Source organism: Pleurodeles waltl, chromosome 10, assembly GCF_031143425.1.
Source record: "Pleurodeles waltl isolate 20211129_DDA chromosome 10, aPleWal1.hap1.20221129, whole genome shotgun sequence".
In the NCBI taxonomy this organism is placed as follows: domain Eukaryota; kingdom Metazoa; phylum Chordata; class Amphibia; order Caudata; family Salamandridae; genus Pleurodeles; species Pleurodeles waltl.
In genome coordinates, this window is record NC_090449.1 from 811,389,065 (window position 1) to 811,409,252 (window position 20,188).

The 20,188-nt window shown below is 43.6% G+C and overlaps 1 long non-coding RNA gene across 1 annotated transcript in view; it reads left to right on the top strand.

Annotated features, from left to right (window-relative positions):
- LOC138261910 (uncharacterized) overlaps nucleotides 1-20,188 on the top strand; it is a 149,073-nt gene that overhangs the window by 19,599 nt on the left and 109,286 nt on the right. Inside the window, exon 2 of the long non-coding RNA XR_011199174.1 lies at nucleotides 999-1,051. This is a non-coding gene — a long non-coding RNA (uncharacterized lncRNA). The remainder of the gene's footprint in view (nucleotides 1-998; nucleotides 1,052-20,188) is intronic.

Consider the following 20,188-nt stretch of genomic DNA (forward strand, 5'->3'; position numbering starts at 1 on the left):
TTGGGTTAGGAACCCGAGTGGATATGGGCATAGTTTCAGCATGGGAGCTCTGAAACTCCGGAACTCGGTGGAATGCGCATGCTAGGTCAATAGCGGTGGTATTATTGAAGCTTGGATGTTGCTGGATCCAGTTTCTTGTGAAAGGGGGTAGGGTGTCTAGATACTGTTCTAGTACCACAGTGTCAAACATATCTTCTTGGAATTTAACTATTTTCACGCCGCATGATGTACTCTATATAAGAGAGTGTGGGGATTCTCCTGGGGAGCCCACTTTGTTTGTCGAAACCTAACCTGATAGCTCTCTCAGTCCAGACCGACCCGTTCAAGAATGGGTTTTTTGATCTCAGTATATGGCTTACACCCCCGGGGTTTACCGCCTGATAAGCATCCTGCAGATTACTAGTTAGTAAAGGCGCAATGTATTGACCCCATCTATCTGTCTGCCAATTGGCAGAACTAGCAACCCGCTCGAAATTTGTAAAGAAAGTTTCTGGGTCTTCATTCTCCTGGTATTTTTGCAGGACACTACTGGGGACATTGGGGTGTACCCTACTGCTTGCTATGGTCTCTGCCAATTTCCCAAGAGCTGTCTTATGAACCAGCTGATTATTGGCGATGTTCGTCCCTTGACTCTTTAACACAGTCTGTAGCGCTTCCCGCTCTTCCTTGGCCTCTTTTAGTTGTTCCTCCCAAACTAGTTGTAAATGTCTCTGTCCTTCCGCTAGTTGGGCAATCATGTCTGCTAATGTAGGTTTTACCTCCAATACCTACCCCTGTTTGATACCGGGATTGCCTAACTCTAACTTCTGACACCACTCTAACAGGGTCACAGTAATAGAGGTTCGCAGTCGATATTATAATGTCAGTGGTTTATTGAGATTTTAGTAAACAGTACAGTTCTGTAATTCTTTTCCTTGCTCTGTGGTCTTTCTATTTGTTATTCTTCTCTTCTCTGCACTCCCACGCAGTCTTCACTCTCTGTATTCTTCTTCTCCCAGATGGTGATTCAGGAGGCTCATGGAGAGAAAGAAGAATACAAGAACGATGGTTGGTAGGTAGGTAGTACGACTACTATTTTTCCTCTTTCTCTCACTTCTTTCCTGTTCTGTCTGGCTCTCCCCTCTTTTCTTTTATTTCCTTTCCCTTTCTTCGCTGACTTTCCTTTTCCTTTTCCTGTGCTATTTTCTCCTTTCGGGTTTTCTTCCTCTTCTGTCTCGTTATCTTCTTATTTCTCTTGCTAGACTTTTTCCCTCTTGTGCCCTCTCTTCCCTTTTATTATTTGCTTGGTTTTCTCTCCCTCTCTATCTTTCTTATTGTATCTCTGCTCCCACAAAAGTAATCTACTTGTTCTTTGTGTATCCGCCCGTGGTAGCCCCGTTCATAATCTGAATTACCAACCAAAATAAACAATAATGGCCTGCATGGAACCTAGGGCTCCCTCTATTCCTTTCTTTAACAAAACAACAAATAATCAAAAAAGAGAAATTTCGAAGGGAAAATGGAAATATTCCCTCACTCAGCCAACCCCCTCTCCTTCCCACTGATCCTGCTCTTAAGACTCTCCCCCCCTTTTTATTGTCGGATCGTGGCTGGTCTGTGCGCCTCGACGCCTCCTGCTCGTCCCACCGGGTGTCGGAAAAGTCCTCTCGCTGTTGCCTCCTGTGGCTTCCTAGTTCTGGCGTTGTCTCCTCTGTTCTGCTCCGTTGCGGTCTGTGGCGCGTCGCTGTCAGCAGTACCGGTAGAATCCGTCCATCTATCGGTCGAGGTTGCAGTGGGTTTAAGAACCCCTCCTTCAGCTGAATGCGCTTCCTCATTGGTTGCCAGGGAGTTGTCTTGCAGATCACCTGTTCCCGATCCAGAAATGCCCCCAGGGTATTGCTGGGCTGTATCTCCGATGATCAGCCCGGCACAGTAGGGTTACCAATTGGACCTTTTTTACTATTGGTAAGGGTGAGAAGTCACCCCAGTCCAAAGGCTAGTGTTAGCCAAAGGTTGCCACCCCAGGGCACCCGCATCAGAACACTACTGGACCTGTGGAACACAGAAGAAGGACTGCACTCTGCTGTAGAGGCCTGTGGGGAGACCTGAAAGACTGCACCTGCTTCCAAGTGCACTCAGGACAAACAAGTATGCTCCGAGGGTCATCTGGTTGACCTTTTGTTAAACTACCGGGACACAAGAAGCTGCTAAAAAAACACCCTTTCCCAAAGAGCCCAGCTGAGCAGTCCCAACTAGACCTTCCCTGGATCATCCTGGTGGCTTCTTCTGGATGGTGTCTTAACCCCCTCCCCCCCGAAGTACTGTTCCTGAGGCCATGGGACCTTTGACTGTGTAAAAGTGTGCTCCACCTAACATCCTTTAAAAGCCTGGGGAGAAACTTTCTTTAAACAAATTACCCAGAGAACCATCAGGAGACCAGGAACAACCTTCCCAGCTGATCTGGAGAGAGTGCATTGCTGCTGGGCTTTACTTTGCTGTAGTGGCTGTTACTTTTTCCTCTCAAGATTTAAATCTATTGATGATGAGACCACTTCAGTTCCAAACTGCAGCTTCACCAGCGGTGGCATTTAAAGAGAACGGATCAACACCTCAGACCGCTGAGGTGGGAAAATGTGTACTTCTCCTGCCAGAGCTTTTACTGCCTAAAACCAATAGCTTTGCTAAGGCTCCATCCTGACGCTGGATTTGTTGATGTCCAGCCCCGTCCCTTGACTCCAGACCATTTTTTCTATCCATTGAAAGCTGGGCGAGTCAGGGGTACATGTTCCACTGTGACGAACCACTCATTTATCTCACCCAGGCTCTATTACGGTTGGCCTTAAATCATACCCAGTTACTAGTCAGGTGCATCCAGACCACTTCGGTTGGCACTAAATGCTTTTTTTTTATTCAAAACTTTTAAAAAAATCATACCTCCAGTTCCCCATATTGATTTTTTGTTGTTTCAATGTCATTTTATGCAATAAAATATTTTATATTCCTATTGATTACAGAGTGATTTCTATTTTGTGTTATGTTTTTACCTTTTTAACTGTTTGTACTTCTAAATGCATTACAGATTTTCCTTAATTAAGCCTGTATGCTCATTGCCGTCAATACCTGAGGTTGAGTTCAGGTTTAAATTACCAAAATCTTTCCTGGATATAGCAAGAATAGTGACATAATTACTAGTGCTGGACTAACATCCACCCATACTAATAATCCACTTTCTCACATGGATTTACTGTCAGTCTTATCATAGTTCTCTTATGCTTCAGTTGCCATTAATCCCCAGGGGCAGCCCCTTTGCTGTATACATTTTCAATGAATCCACAGCCCCTTCTTCCAGAAAGGGGAACATATTGAACAGATCTTTCTCCTTTGTGTCCTTGCTCTCTTTCTCCTTTTCCTGTGGTTCAGTGGTCTGGTGTATTATATATGGAGGAGGTGGAGCAGTTGGAGCACAAGTCCTAACTCTGTCCCTAAGGTGAGCAATTTGTTATTCCAGTTTCTCTTGGGTATGTCTTTTTCCCTAGGCTTTGGATTCATGCTTACGTTTGTGTGCCTCCTCATGCCATTGCTTGAGGAGTGGGCAGTGTTTAGCATCTGTCTTATTTCAAGGAGCCTTCAGCTTCTTCTGTAGGTTTACTAATGGCACCTGGGTTGTCATCATCAGGAGCCTGATAAAGTGCTCCTCTGTCTTCTTTCTGTTGAGGCAATGCTTCATGCCACACGCACCATCAGTTAAGAATAAGGCACAACCCTCTGTGAAGCCCACAAGTCTATACTGTTTTGAATACATAATAGCAAGCAGTAAACTGTTGTCATATAAATTGACCAGAGCACATACTAGAAAAGGTCAGTTGGAGTCTAATGCTAAAATATACGAAACTCTCAATACAGGTCTATATGTCTCATTCACATGACAGAAACGCTTTACTTTCAGCACAAACTTATCAAATGTGTGCACATGGCAATATCTTCTCCTGGAGAAAGTGCTAGACTTTATTGAGGACAAAATAAAATTCATAAATACAATACTGAGTCATTATTCTCCCAGAAGACCACTTCCAGTTGCCAGCATTGGAAGGAAAGTTACACTTTGCAGGAATGTATTACCTTTAATAAAATGCCTTCGGGCCTACTTGAGCCATAAAAGTTAGCAAACATTATTGAGTCTCATGGGCATTTCAAATCAGTAAGAAACAACATCCATATTTGATTATAAAATGTATCTTTTGGTGGTCACTTCGGAGGCAGGAGGTCCCTCCATCAGGGGAATGGAGTAATTTGTTCTGGGAGAGCGTAGCTTATATTAATATGAAATGTTTATGAACTAACGTGTAATAATGCTGCATAGAAAACATATTAATGTATTTTGCTCAAACGTGCGCTTGAAATGTGCCCACAGGGAGGGGCCGCCAATATATACAATGACTAATAAAACTGACTAATAATGTTGAAATGTTATATTAGGTTATGATTTTGCACTAATAATAAAAGGTTATATGTCAAAGTTCTGCTAATAAATCATTAGGCCTTAGTTAGCATAAGCCGAGGCCTAGCTGCCTGGCTTTCATATTAAATGTGTTTTTCGAACCTGCAGTGTGCTGACTTGCTGAAGGACATGAACTCTTATTCTCTCCAAACTAGAAGATTAATGTAACTGTAGTAGATCCGTTCCCATGAAATTCGACTTGCTTAGTGAAACATTCTTGCAGAATGCAACAGTGTAGACTACTTGCAGGTACAAGGTCGCCTGAACCGGTACAGACAATGGAGCCACTGACTAAAGATGCAAAGAAGACCACGAGAGTATGAAATCACACCGGACATTCTACCCACTGAAGACGTCAATCATAAGGACCAATGTACTACGTGAGAACGGTTATGGGGTGACAAATTCAATGAAGTAATTGAAAACCTATTGGAGGGAGATAGTGGGGTACTGACCCCAACCAATTAGCTTTTAGGGGATTGTACAACAGAAAAGGGATAAAAACCCTTGATACAAGGAATTAAATCAGAACAGGAGAGAATAGGAGAGAGTTAGGGAGATGCTGATGCGATTTGCTATGATCCAGACACTTTGGGCCAGATGTAGTAAGCATTTTGCATGGTGCAAACTGCGAAAATCGCAGTTTGCGCCATGCAAAATGCTGAATGCGATGCTTATTCACACTTTGCGAGTCGGTACCGACTCGCAAATTGTGCATGCGACTCGCAAATAGGAAGGGGTGTCCCCTTCCTATTTGCGACTCGTATCGCTATGCAAAATTGCTTTGTGACCGCGAATGCGGTCGCAAAGCAATTCGCAGTTACCACCAGTGTCACACTGGTGGTAACCCATTCGCAAAAGGGAAGGGGGCCCCATGGGACCCACTCCCCTTTGTGAATGTTGCCAAAAAGGGTTTTTCAGAGCAAGCAGTGGTCCAATGGTTTCGTTATTTTTTTTATTTTGCAACTCGCTTTCCTTTAAGGAAAATGGGCTGCAAAATAAATAAAAAACTGCTTTATTTAAAAAGCAGTCACAGACATGGAGGTCTGCTGTCTTCAGCAGGCCACCATCCCTGTGAGTGCAGGGACTCGCTATGGGGTCGCAAAATGCGACCCACCTCATTAATATTAATGAGTTGGGTCTTTGCAAACCCGTAGCGACTCACAGACGGTGCCTGAGACACCGTTCTGCATCCGAATTTGCGATTCGGAAATTTCGAGTCGCACCGACTCGCAATTTCCGAATCGCAAATTTGGATAATGCTACATCTGGCCCTTTGTCACTTTGCATAGAGACTTTGCTTTTTGGTTCTTAAAACCATCTTTGCCTTATATTGCCCGTTTACACTTTACCTCCTTATGAGGGAAGTGCCCCCTTTTCCCGATTACTGAATTCCTGATGGCGAATCAGCTGATGTCCTGAGGACGAAGACCGAACCTGAGTGCTGACCCAATACGGAGGGTAACTATATGACAATGAAATTGTAATTGTCTGTTTGCTTTTCCTTTCTAGGAACCAACTGCTTCTTTTGATAGAGCCCATAGTTAGATGGTTTCCAAATTGCTGTTACTAAATTGTTTTGCATGAAGCCCAACATGCCAATGCTGATTTGAGGTTAGATGAGGGGTTCACTAAACTGACGCAAATAGACAAATGACTGAATCCATTCCTTGTTGAATAACATAATGATACTCTGCTGAGGATAACCTATGTTCACGCCGTTCTATGTTCTAATATTCGTGATTCTTGCTTTGATGAAATCTTATCAGAGTTGCCATATTGTGACTATGCTAATGTGTTTCTTGGTTTTGAGACTAATAAACTTGCTAGTAAAATTGAAATCAATAGGGAATAAACTTCATATAATAGTACTAAACTGGTGTGGTTATTCATGACTGCAAGGTCATGGTGGTTTCTGAGTATTATTAAATGTGTTTGACTAATTTGAATTGTCGTATTACTGTGAATCTTGATGACGTCATTGATATATTGATTGACATGCTGATTAGTTATCTCGTCCTAAGGTGTCTTCAATCAGGGTCAAACGATTCATTGGCCTAAAACGAGTCCCAAAGTGAGTAAATTAGTCATAAAGGGACGTGTTAACAGTTCTGGTAGCAGAGCGACGGTTTAGGCCCTTTGGGGCCCTAGGACGAGGAACCATTGTTTAAAAGTGTTTTTCGAGATAATGCAAATTGGAGGTATGATGCGTTTCTAAAATTCCCCATGACTTTCCTGGAATCTCGCAGCTCGCCTAAGTGAGTTGGGTATGTTCTCGGCGTTTTAGTATGTGTGGTGTAGAATTTGCGCTTGCTCAGCTTATGCATATTGCAGGTGTTTTGTGAAGTTTGTGTGAATTAAGGTAAGGTAATGTTGTTTTAGTAGGAGTGGGCGTACTCCGCAGTATGAGAGTAGGGAAGTCGGCGAACTTCATGTGAGTGTGGCGCTTTGTGCTAAAAAATTATCCACGTGGTTGTTGGTGATGTACGGACCCGTCGTGGTCTAAGACTCCGGAGTATATTGACAAGTGTAGGAGACATTTGGGTTTATGTTGTAATTTGTGTGGTTTAATAGGTCAATCGGGCGTGGTTGATAAGTCGAGTTTCAGTCAAATTGTGTGAGTGAAACCTTCGATGGAGATTTGGCAAGTTCTAAAGTGCACTAGAATAAACCATTGACAAGTCGAGAGTAGGATTTGCGGGTCGAATTCTGCTTGCGAGTGCGGGAGCTGAGAAGGAGAGAGTAGCGGGCGAGGCTTCAAGTGAAATCTCTGTAAAGTTCTGAAGCAATTGTGTTACCCTTCCTGTAGTAAACCGGCAAATTTGGGTTTTATTGTTAAAGGTGCTCGCAATATATTGCATTAGTTTTGCGTGAGGAGGACAAGCCGCAAGACTTTGTCAGCTGCAGTGTATGTGAGTGTGACGTCAGTGGTGCCGCGCTGGGATAGGTCAGTTGCTGAGAGCAGTCACGCACGGATTGGCAGCCATCCATGAGAGGCAATAGGTTGAGAAAGGTGGGTGAAGAGTGTTCTAGGATTTAAAGTCACTTCTTGATTAGATTCTAAAACACAATAAAAGACGCAAAAATTTAGTTTTTCAAGGCTCTAAAGAGTGCTTTGAGGGGAGATGTATATATTAGATCGAGTGTGTGGGAGCCTACACCGCCTGAGGGTACTCCAGCTTATATTGTAATGGAAGAGAAGGGAGTCGTGCCATGTGTTTGGATGAAGCAGTGGTGCAAATTGACAGAAAAGGAGGGATGTTTAGCGTTTCCAGAATACGTAACGTTTAATACCAGAATTTTGGAGAACTTGCGAATGATGTTAAGTGTGCAAAAACCGCCTCCGAGACCAGCTCAGTATGAGGCATTAGCAATCTGGGATTTGATGGCCATACGACAGAGACAGCAGAAATTTGAAAGGAGAATGAAACGAGCAGAGAAGACTTTAGCTGAGGCTAGATGGGATAATGAGAGCAGGATGTGGAAAGGGGAATAGTTGACGGACTTAAAATGTTCCCGGCAATAACACAAGAAGACAAGACACAGGGAAAAAAGGCTACTTGTAAGACAGACAAGGGTTCTGATAAACCAAAGGAGACTCAGAGGTCTTGGGCAGACGCAGATGATTCAGACGATGAAGAGTTTCTTAATCAGTTGTTAGATGATCGCCCGCCACCATATGCCATAAACGATAACGTAACGAGCACAAGTGTGAGTTCTGAAGACCCAGCACAAAATAAGGGCATTACAAGTACAGTGCAGACAAGTGATACAGTTTTGATACAGAATGGTGTCAGTGTACCCACTGCGCCAGACACTCAGATACAGTTGCAGCCATCACAGATTCAAAGGATTTATCCTGATGTTATCCTGAAATATCCACTTTCGGGAGCGCAGCCAGGGGGTAGGTGCGAAATTAGACACCGGTCTAAACACAAATCTGTTGTTAACCTGGCAACAGGCCTGCGTGATCCCATGAAGCTTGTCCTCTAGTTGGGATGGGTGACTGATAGGAACAGCAAGTCCGGGTTGAAGTGACCTTGAGTAAGTGAATGTAGACGTCTTGACTGTGAGTGTCAGTATGCTGGAGTCTATATTATTTGTTTTTCTTATTGGAGAAGTCTAGTGATATAATAGGTCCTGAAGAAGCGTCACAGGATCCGTGTGGACCAAAAGAGACGCGAAACATGAACGTCTGTGAATGACCAACTTCCTCTCCATTCTATTGTTGTTACTAGTGAGTGTCTGAGCATTATCTCTATTACACTCCCTTGTTATTTTTTTAATCTTGGCCATCACCCAACATCAAAGAATAAATGAATAGTTAGTGAGGGTTTTGAGACAATTTTATTCTCTATTTTGACTTTTCCTCCTTTCTCTTCGGACCCATACTTGGTTCCGCAGCATCATCTATAGTAAAAGACCTCCGGCAAAGAGCCCCCCTTTGGGGGGTGCCCGTCAGACATTGCAGCGCCGGTCTGACGAGGAGCTGTCCGATGATGAAGCATGACACCTAATATGGTGTGTGAGGACTCTTGCTCCTATTGATTAGGACTCCCCTGTTTTCTTTTCATTCATCTTTTTTGGAACAGTGTATTGCATTATATTAATAGATTCTTAGGAGGGTATACACTGGACCATTAAACCTCCAATCCCTTTTCTTTTGAAGGTTCCAGTAATGGAAACAACTACGAGTCTGATGGTGCCGCCTGATCTGGTATACACAAGATCAAAGTTAGTGCAGATTGAACCAACTCCACAATTGCTGCCCCAACCACAGCAACAGCTGGTTCTGAGTTACACTTCAGTTGCAGGACCGCAGTCAGTAGCTACAGCACATATGATGAATCAAGCTATGGGAGTTAATGCTCCACAGGGTTTGGGACCAGGTCAGACACCAGCTGCTATATCATTGCCAATTACAGTTGGTCCACCAGTACCGTTGTATGCGCAGGGTAAGCCTGGTGTATGTGATCAGGGAGTAATGACCCAGGAGGCGATAAGAGGAGGGTCCATAGGATACCTGCAGAGAGAACAGACAGTCGAAAGGTCTAGGTCTTTGTTAGACTTTAATCCAATTGGGGTCCCTTTGGAGACGATGAGGCAAGCAGGGTTGGGAACACTAACTCCACAGGTAATGAGTACAAATACGACACAGGCACCAATGGTGCAGTCTGGAAACATTTTGTTGTGGGGCTTAACAGCGCAACAATTGAACGAGTGGTTGGACAAACTCAACACTCCGCAGAATACTGCAGTGACCGCAGAGAGGTCAGAAAGGGAAAAATACCCGAATTTTGTGAGACTGGGTGTAGAAGCTATGGAACTAGTGGAAGGAACATTGGGGGTAAACAGATTAGAGTCATACACGGAAGCAGAGTTGAGGTATCTGTGCCCCAAAATAACTAGAGAAGTGAGCAAGGTGCATCAGAGGTTGGCAAACCTGGCGGAAAAATACAACATAGACATTGAGAGTACTAAACATTTGAAAAGAAGCTACAGATTAGACTTCGAGCCTAAAGATTTCGAGCACATGAGGTCTACCGGAATGAAAATACACCTCAAAGAAATACTGCAGAGTGCTCAAATTTGGGGAGCCTTAGAGAAAAGGAAAGGCAGATGGGCAAAGAAAAGAGATAAGGAGAAAGGTGATGGTCCGGAACCAAAACAGGCTAAAGCCGCACCGGACACGGGGACAATAAAAATGTTACCAATGAGAGAAATCGCTGGAGGGGTTCTAGTCCATGTATTGTGGTCTAGGGGTGACATTCTGTCATTCACAAATGACTACCCCAGGCAGAGGGAGAAACCGATATAGTGGTATCAGCAGATGGACAGGTTTGTGAAGCTTGCGAAATGTCTCTGGGAGGATTTAAATACACTGTTTGAGATTATAGTTCCACCTGACTTATGGCTTGAGTGCAAGAGGGGTGTAGATTGGCCGACAGAGGAGCCGGCAAGGGATAAGGTTACTGGAGCACCATCCACAGAAGTGATGAGGTACTATCATAAAGTGATTGAGTTTTTGAAGCAGAAAGTGTCTCCGAAAGTGACTGATTGGCAGAAAATCGATCGAACATCACAGGAAGCCAAAGAGTTGATTCATGCTTACTATGAGAGATTGCTGAAAGTGTTCAAACATTACAGTGGCACTGAGGTCATTGAGCCGAAAGACATGAATCATCTTGTGTTCCGGTTGGTTGAAGGGTTGAGGCCAGAGATTAGCCAGATGATTAAAAATCATTTGGTCTTTTGGCAAGGGAAGCCAATTGATGAGGTGTTGCAGTATGCAAAATACTGTAGTGACGAGATTGAGTTGAAGCAGAGAAAGTTGAAAGAGAAGGTAATGGTGATGCAGATTAAGGCAGCGCAAGCAGGGATGCAGGGGAATGGAGTACAGCAAGTGATACAGCAGCAACCGCAGGGAAATGGAGTGTTTCAGGCACAGCCAAGAGGCCGAGGACGAGGAGGTTTTGTGAACCGTGGTCCAGACTTGAATACAGTTGTTGTTCAAAATGATGTGCAGGGGATGAAGAAGGTGTCACCATGTCACGCGTGCGGGGGCGTGGGGCATTGGAAGTGGGAATGCCCAACGGTGGTGCAGGATGGTGTTGTTCAACAAAGCAATGATGTTGGTACCTTTCAAAATGTGAGAGGTTCAAAACTGAGAGGGCAAAATCAGAACTTCCAGAATAACATGGTACAGATGCAGGGGTTACAGCCCATGCAGCAGATGCAAATGCCGCTTATTCGACCAGCACAAATGCAGCAGGCACAACAGCATATTCCCATGGTACCTCGACAGCAAATGCAGATACCATTAGCTCCAATGGGACAGCAACAGGTGATGCTTCCTCAACAGGTCACAGGTCAAACAATGAGTCAAAATAACACAGTACAGCAGTTCCCATTACGTGGTGAGGATGGAATAAATGATGAATGGTCGGATGATTGTTCAGACAGTGAGGAGTGCAGGCTTGCAGCGTCCCTAGAAGTAGATCAGAGGGGACCCCATGTAGAGGGGAAGGTGATGGTTCATAAGGTCTCATTCCTAGTTGATACAGGAGCTACACGCTCTACAGTCAAAAGTGCAGAGGTTCCAAAATTACCACTTTCGGGGCATACCATAAGGGTGGTAGGAGTAGCAAATCAGTTCTTGACAAATCCAATTACAGATCCGGTCCAAGTTGAGATTGGCAACTTCCAGGGATTACACAAATTCGTAGACTGTGATTCTAGTCCAGTATCCCTACTGGGAAGAGACTTACTGTGCAAAACGAGGTGTTCGATTACCTGTTCCAATGAAGGGATTGAGGTGCAGATGAACAGTGATGATGAAGGGGACGATGGCCAATTTCCAGAGTTAGAGACTGAGGCCGCAAATGAGGAATACCCTTTGATAACCCTATTCCCAATGCTTACAGTGAATGACTTAACAGCCGAGTTGCAGGGAACAGTGACAGAGAAAGTGTGGGACCTGACAGGAAAGGAAGTGGGACTAATAAAAGGAGTGGAACTGGTTAAAGTAGAAGTAAAGCCGAATGCTGTGTTTCCTCAAGTACCACAGTACCACATGGCACAAGATGTCCTCATCCAAGTAGCACAGATAATTGCAGACTTTGTGAAGCAAGGAGTTCTGAAAGAAGTGCTGAGTAGTCCGTGTAATTCACCAATAATGGGTCTGAAAAAGCATTGTAGGAAAGTTCGAATTGTGCAAGACTTGAGGAAAATAAATGAGATTGTGTTAAAATGTTGCCCCATAGTGCCAAATCCAGCAGTGATCATGTTTCAGGTTCCGTGTGATGAAGAGTGGTTCACAGTTGTGGACTTGTCTCAAGCATTCTTTTCGGTGCCTCTTCATGAGGATAGCCAATTTCTCTTCAGTTTCAAATTCCTGGATAAGGTCTACAGTTGGTGCAGAATTCCTCAAGGGATTTCTGAGTCACCTTCCATCTTCAATCAAATATTGAAGAAAGACTTGGAGTCATTAACACTGCCTTTCAGTTTGACCCTTGTGCAGTATATTGATGATTTGTTAATTGCGTCGAGAACCAAAGATGACTGCAGGTATGACCCAATGCCTTACTGAACCATTTGGGAAACAATGGACATAAAGTGTCCCCAAAGAAGCTGCAATACTGTAAGAGAGAGGTGAAGTACTTAGGTCACCTGAATGAGAAAGGGTCAAGAAAAATATCCAAAGAGAGAATGACAGCCATACTGCAGATGAATCCCCGGACAACTAAAAGAGACGTTAGAATGTTTTTGGGAATGGTGGGCTACTTTCGTCAGTGGATTCCCAACTTCTCGATTATCTCTAAACCTTTGATAAGACTGACTGTCAAAGAAGTTCAGGATGGCCCGGGTGCTATAACCATGTCCAAAAAAGAGATGAAGGCATTCATGGAACTGAGGGAAAGCATGTGTAGGGCACCAGCTTTAGGTATGCAGGATTACACTAAGCATTTTGTACTGTTTTGTCATGAACGTGATGCTTGTTCTTTGTCTGTCCTGACACAGGTCCATGGAGGTGCAAACCGCAGTGTAGCATATTTTTCAGCTACTTTCGACCCAGTCGCAGCAGCCTTACTGGGTTGTTTGCGTGCAGTTGCAGCAGTTGGTCAAAGCCTCACACAGTGTGAAGGAATAGTGATGGGACATCATTTAACAGTAATGGTTCCCCATTCAGTTGAAATTCTGTTAACTCGAACCAAGACGCAGCAAATGACAAAAGCACGCCTTACAAAATACGAGACCATTATACTGGGGTCTCCGAATGTGTCTCTTAAGAGATGCACTGTATTGAACCCGGCAACTTTACTTCCTATTGATAATGCAGACATTGATGATGCCGAGGAAGTAAAACATGATTGTCTTGAGGTAACAGATCTGTGCACCAAACCAAGGCCTGATATCAAAGATACTCAACTTGAAGAAAATGATTACATCATCTTTGTTGATGGTTCATGCTTGAGAGACTCAGTAGGAGTACTGAGAGCTGGATATGCTGTGTGTACAGTCTCTGGTATCTTAGAAGCTTCCTGGCTCGAAAGAGTGTACTCTGCTCAAGTGGCAGAATTAATTGCTCTTACTAGGGCATGCCACGCAGCTGAAAACCTGAAAGTCACTATGTATACTGACAGCAGATACGGATTTGGAATTGTACATGATTTTGCCCAGTTATGGTCACAGAGGGGTTTCATGACCTCTTCTGGTTCTCCAGAGAAAAATGGCGAAAAAATTAAGGATTTGTTGCACGTGATTCAGTTACCGCTTGAAATTGCTGTGGTGAAATGCAATGCTCATGTTAAGTCACAAGACTTTGTGTCAATGGGAAACGGCTATGCAGATCAAGTCGCAAGGTTTTGTGCATTGAACTGTATATCGTTTCGCGATCAGTGGGAATTGTTACCTGAAACTGAAAATGAAACATGCTTAAACTTTGCATTAAGGGTGGTTGACACATTAGATGAGCTCAAATCACTGCAGGGACGTGCTAGCAAAGAGGAGAAATGCTCCTCGCAGAGAATGCAATGTGTACAGAGGTCTGATGAATTATGGGTCTCAGAGGAGGGAAAAATGGTTTTGCCAAACAGTCTTTTGTCACAGTTTGCGAGGTTTTACCATGGCCAAGCACATGTAGGGAGAGATGCGATGATCAGGTTGTTCAAAATCGATTGGTTCAATCTAAAATTTAGACAAGCTGCAGAGGTTATCTGTCACAGGTGCATCATCTGTCAAAAGATGAATGCAGGGAAAGGGACTGTGGTGAATATGAGCCATGTTGGGAGAGCTGGAGGTCCGTTTAGCAGGATGCAGATGGACTTCATTGAAATGCCTGTGTGTGGAGGATTGAGATACGTGTTGGTGATTGTGTGCATTTTCAGTCATTGGATTGAAGCTTACCCTACACGCAGAAATGACAGTCTCACAGTTAGCAAAGCTGCTGCTTAGGGAGTTAATACCACATTTTGGATTCCCGATCTCTTTAGAGTCAGATAGGGGCAGAGACTTCGACAATGAAGTGATTAAGCTCTTGTGTGCCGCATTAAACATTGAGCAGAAGCTGCATAGTAGTTATCGCCATGAAGCATCAGGACTAGTGGAGCAGATGAATGGTACCTTGAAGTCGAGAATGCCAAAAATGTGCACAGCTACCAATCTGAAGTGGCCAGATTCGTTGCCCTTGGTACTGATGTCAATGAGAAATACACCTGACAAGACAACAGGATTGTCTCCCCACGAAATTCTAATGGGCTAAGCTGTGCGATTGCCTGCAGTACCTGCAAATGCTCTTGTGAATATCACGGATGATATGGTTTTGGACTACTGCAAGGGTCTGGCTGACGTGGTCCGCTCTTTTTCTTACCAGATGGAGGCTACCACATTGCCACCGATAAGTGATCCAGGTCACACCCTGAAAGCTGGTGACTGGGTGATTGTCAAGAAACACATGAGGAAATCGTGTCTGGAACCACGTTGGAAGGGGCCGTATCAAGTGATACTGACAACTACTACTGTTGTGAAATGTGCAGGTCTTCCGAATTGGATACATGCCAGTCACACAAAGAAGGTGACGTGTCCGACTGATGAGGAACTTGAAGTGTCCAAAACAACAGCTGCAGAGAAGGAAGTCTCAGGGCCGGAGAGTATTCAAAGGGGAACTGAGACTGAAGGAGAGCCCGCTGAGGACGGCTTAATCACTCAAAACGAGATCCAGAGGGGTGATAGTGAGCCGATGTCAGCTGGGGCATCAGGGGAACCGACACAAAGAGAGGTTCTCCCAGAAGCAGACAGATACAGGTTTGAAGTTGAGCCCATAACAGATCCTGAAGGTGAAGGGAGTGAGGCAGAAGGAAGTCGAGGTATTCTGACTCCTTCTGAGCCATTTTCAGGTCCATCAAGAGAAAACACCATAGCACAAGAGGAGGGCGCTGTTCAACATCCTGAAAGGCCAGACAGAGAGAAAACACTTAAAGGGGATAATTGGCAAGAGCCACAAGCTGCAAAAGAGAAAGTAATCCCTAATGAGACAATAGAGGAAGAAGTTGATACAACCAGGAAAGAAGATCTCAGTGAAGGAGAGTTGCAGGGTGAACTCAAACTGAAAAGAAAAAGAGTTGCAAACAGAAGGTACGCAGGTCCGGAATGGGCATATGCAACATCAGCTGAATGGCAACAAGAATTCTTGGCGTTCTGTTTTGATCGAGAGGTACCAGGTCAATACTACGGCACCTGAATTAAACCTTAGAAACAGACTGTGTTAAATTGAAATTGAAATTGAAAGCTGAAAAGCTGAGAAAAGAGACTGATAAATTACCTGATGTGACACTGTTAACCTGAATTGACTTTGAAAACCCGATTATGACAAGCTGCTAACCTGATTTGACCAAGGGGTCCTGGAGTGACTGAAACACTGTACATACTCGCAGAAAGTAGAGACTTTACACAGAGAAAAAAAAAGAGAGAGCTTTTTATATCGTCCTCAAGTTGATTGTTTGCTTTTCATTATTCTGCTACCTGATTCTTTACAGATCATGAATTATAATAGATACAATAGTAATAAGGGTAGGATGTGTGGTTGGTTGAGTGCTATTCTGGGTATCGTTTGTGCAATAATAATTATAGGTGTGATTGTGGGAATGCCATTGGTGGATAAGAAAGTGACTAACAATGCCTCAAATCCCGAAGCTGCTACACTAACACCATGGGAGAAGTTGGAGCAGGATGCAAAATACTTGCATGAGGGGAATAATCCAAAAGGGGAACTATCTACTAATGTTTTCTATCGCTTGCTGAATGAGTATGTTGACACAATGGATGCAAAGAATTGCTATGTGTGCACGAAGATTCCTTCATCAGTACAAGAAGGGGTTACTTATTATAGTCTGCCATTAACCTATGGGATAAGCTGTAGTTTGCTGTTAACAAGATTCTATGATCAAGAACATGTTCAATACTTCTATTCTAACTTAGATGTAGTGTTTTCCTTTGTGCCCGTGATTGAGTTTCTAAATAGCTAAAGAACACAGCATAAAATTAGTTAGGGGTTTCTTTGAGCCGACACTGACATTTGGGACAGCTTATGCGCACCACAATAATTTAACCTGCTTGCTAACACCTGTAGAAAAGAGCTTCTTAGATCACACTGATGATAGACGGAAAGCATTAAAAGAAAGGCTAGAAAAGGGATTCGAAAAACGCACGCTTGCAAATGATTATGCTTATACTGCTATAAAGACACAGGGCAAGCTAGCTATAGATGCATTACACATAGGAAGGCTTTGTATATATAGGCCGAAATCTGAGCATGACACTTTGTTTGAGGGAACGAGTGAGTGCAGGCATGTGTTTTTCTTTCAGAGTAAATGGACATACATGTTAAATGGACAGGATCCAGAGATCCCCGAGATCTATTATATGTGTGGGCTTAATGCTTATTACCGTCTCCCAAAGGGATGGTATGGGACATGTTATTTGGGAATAGTTTTCCCAAAGATCTACCAGATTGATGACTTAAAGCAAATTCCTAAAAGGTCTGAATTACAACATACTAGACAAAAGAGAGAAACAGCGTCTGCTGTCGTTGGTGACATATTTGGAGCCATAATTCCTATAATAGGGTTTTTTTTAAACTCCATAAAGATTAGAAAGTTGTCTACTATTGTGGATAACATGCTGACAAACTTCACAGGGGCTCTACTCCTGATGGATACTGAACTTGCTGCAGAAAGAGCTATGACTCTTCAAAACCGGCTTGCGTTAGACATTCTTTTAGCAAAGAGTGTCGGAGTCTGTAAAATGCTTAATGAGCGCCATTGTCGTGCATTCATTCCTGATAACAGTAAAAAGATTAGAAGTATGCTTACTAACTTAACAAGAGATAGGGCAGATTTGAAGGAGCTGAAGGAACCTGGAGTTTGGGAAAAGGTTGGGAAAGGAATTACCAAAGTAGGAAATTGGTTTAGTAGTATTTGGAACGGGGTTCTTGCAAAAATATTAGGGGGTCTATTGATTGTCCTGAATTGTCTATTGGGACTATGGTTGTCATGCAAAATTAATGAAAGAATTAAAAGAGATTTGGCAAAACGTAATAAAAGAAAAGAAGAAAAAGAAGAATTGTTCAAAGAAATTTGGGAAAGATCCCATAGAAAAGAAGAAATTGAGATACGAAATTTAAAGAAAATGAGAGGTTGTGAAGGGAAAGGTTTTGTGTGATGACAAGTGTCATCAGAGGAGGGACTGGGAGAGCGTAGCTTATATTAATCTTAAATGTTTATGAACTAACGTGTAATAATGCTCCATAGAAAACGTGTTAATGTATTTTGCTAAAACGTGCGCTTGAAATGTGCCCATGGGGAGTTGCCACCAATATATACAATGACTAATGAAACTGACTAATAATGTTGAAATGTTATATTAGGATATGATTTTGCACTAATAATAAAAGGTTATATGTCAAAGTTCTGCTAATAAATCATTAGGCCTTAGTTAGTATGAGTCGAGGCCTAGCTGCTTGGCTTTCATATTAAATGTGTTTTTCTAACGTGCAGTGTGCTGACTTGCTGAAGGACATGAACTCTTGTTCTCTCCAAACCAGAAGATGAATGTAATTGTAGTAGATCTGTTGCCATGAAATTCGACTTGCTTAGTGAAACATTCTTGCTGAACGCAACAGTGTAGACTACTTGCAGGTACAAGGTCACCTGAACCGGTACAGACAATGGAGCCACTGACTAAAGATGCAAAGAAGACCACGAGAGTATGAAATCATACCGGGCATTCTACCCACTGAAGACGTCAATCATAAGGACCAATAAACTATGTGAGAATGGTTATGGGGTGACAAATTCAATGAAGTAATTGAAAACCTATTGGAGGGAGATAGTGGGGTACTGACCCCAACCAATTAGCTTTTAGGGGATTGTACAACAGAAAAGGGATAAAAACCCTTGACACAAGGAATTAAATCAGAACAGGAGAGAATAGGAGAGAGTTAGGGAGATGCTGGTGCGATTTGCTATGATCCAGACACTTTGGGGGTCATTCCAACTCAAAGTTCCGCCGCCAGAAGACCGCACCGCGGTCAAAAGACCGCGGCGGTCATTCTGGCTTTCCCGCTGGGCTGGCGGGCGACCGCCAAAAGGCCGCCCGCCCGCCCAGCGGGAAAGCACCAGCAACGAGGATGCCGGCTCCGAATGGAGCCGGCGGAGTTGCTGGTGTGCGACGGGTGCAGTTGCACCTGTCGCGATTTTCAGTGTCTGCCAAGCAGACACTGAAAATCAATGTGGGGCCCTGTTAGGGGGCCCACGACACCCGTTCCCACCAGCCTGGTTCTGGCGGTGAAAACCGCCAGAACCAGGCTGGCGGGAAGGGGGTCAGAATCCCCATGGCGGCGCTGCTTGCAGCGCCGCCGTGGAGGATTCACACGGGCAGCGGGAAACCGGCGGGAAACCGCCGGCTTCCCTTTTCTGACCGCGGCTTCACCACCGCAGTCAGAATTGCCCTTGATGCACCACCAGCCTGTTGGCGGTGCATCCTCCAACCCTGGCCCTGGCGGTCCATGACCGCCAGGGTCGGAATGACCCCCTTTGTCACTTTGCATAGAGACTTTGATGTTTGGTTCTTAAAACCATCTTTGCCTTATATTGCCCGTTTACACTTTACCTCCTTATGAGGGAAGTGCCCCCTTTTACCCGATTACTGAATTCCTGGTGGCGAATCAACTGATGTCCTGAGGACGAAGACCGAACCTGAGTGCTGACCCAATACGGAGGGTAACTATATGACAATGAAATTGTAATTGTCTGTTTGCTTTTCCTTTCTAGGTACTAACTGCTTCTTTTAACAGAGACCATAGTTAGATGGTTTACAATTTGGTGTTACAAAATTATTTCGCATGAAGCCCAACATGCCAATGCTGATTTGAGGTTAGATGAGGGGTTCACTAAACTGACGCAAATAGACAAATGACTGAATTTATGCTTTGTTGAATAACATAATGATACTCTGCTGAGGATAACCTATGTTGATGCCGTGCTATGTTCTAATATTCGTGATTCTTGCTTTGATGAAATCTTATCAGAGTTGCCATATTGTGACTATGATAATGTGTTTCTTGGTTTTGAGACTAATAAACTTGCTAGTAGAATTGTAATCAATGGGGAATAAACGTCATATAATAGTACTAAACTGGTGTGGTTATTCATGACTGCAAGGTCATGGTGGTTTCTGAGTATTATTAAATGTCTTTGACTAATTTGAATTGTCGTATTACTGTGAACCTTGATGACGTCATTGAAATATTGATTGACATGCTGATTAGTTATCTGGTCCTAAGGTGTCTTCAATCAGGGTCAAAAGATTCATTGCCCTAAAACGAGTTCCAAAGTGAGTAAATTTGTCATAAAGGGACGCGTTAACAGTTCCATCCCTCTGGCAGTACAGCAAGGCGTCCGCCATAATATAAATCAGCTGCTATGTTTTCATAGCAGTTATATATAATCTGTGCAGGATTTTCTGACCTCAATAGCCATTTTGTTTTGGCTAGTCCCACTGCTAAATGACTCCCTTATTTTGGGCACTCTGGAGTTTCTCCAATCTGCTCTTTATGATCCAAAAATACAAGTCATTCCGTTTACCCTAATCCTGAATTAAGTTTGATTCCAATGGGTATGTGTAGACGGGTCTCCACGACCACGCCTATCACAG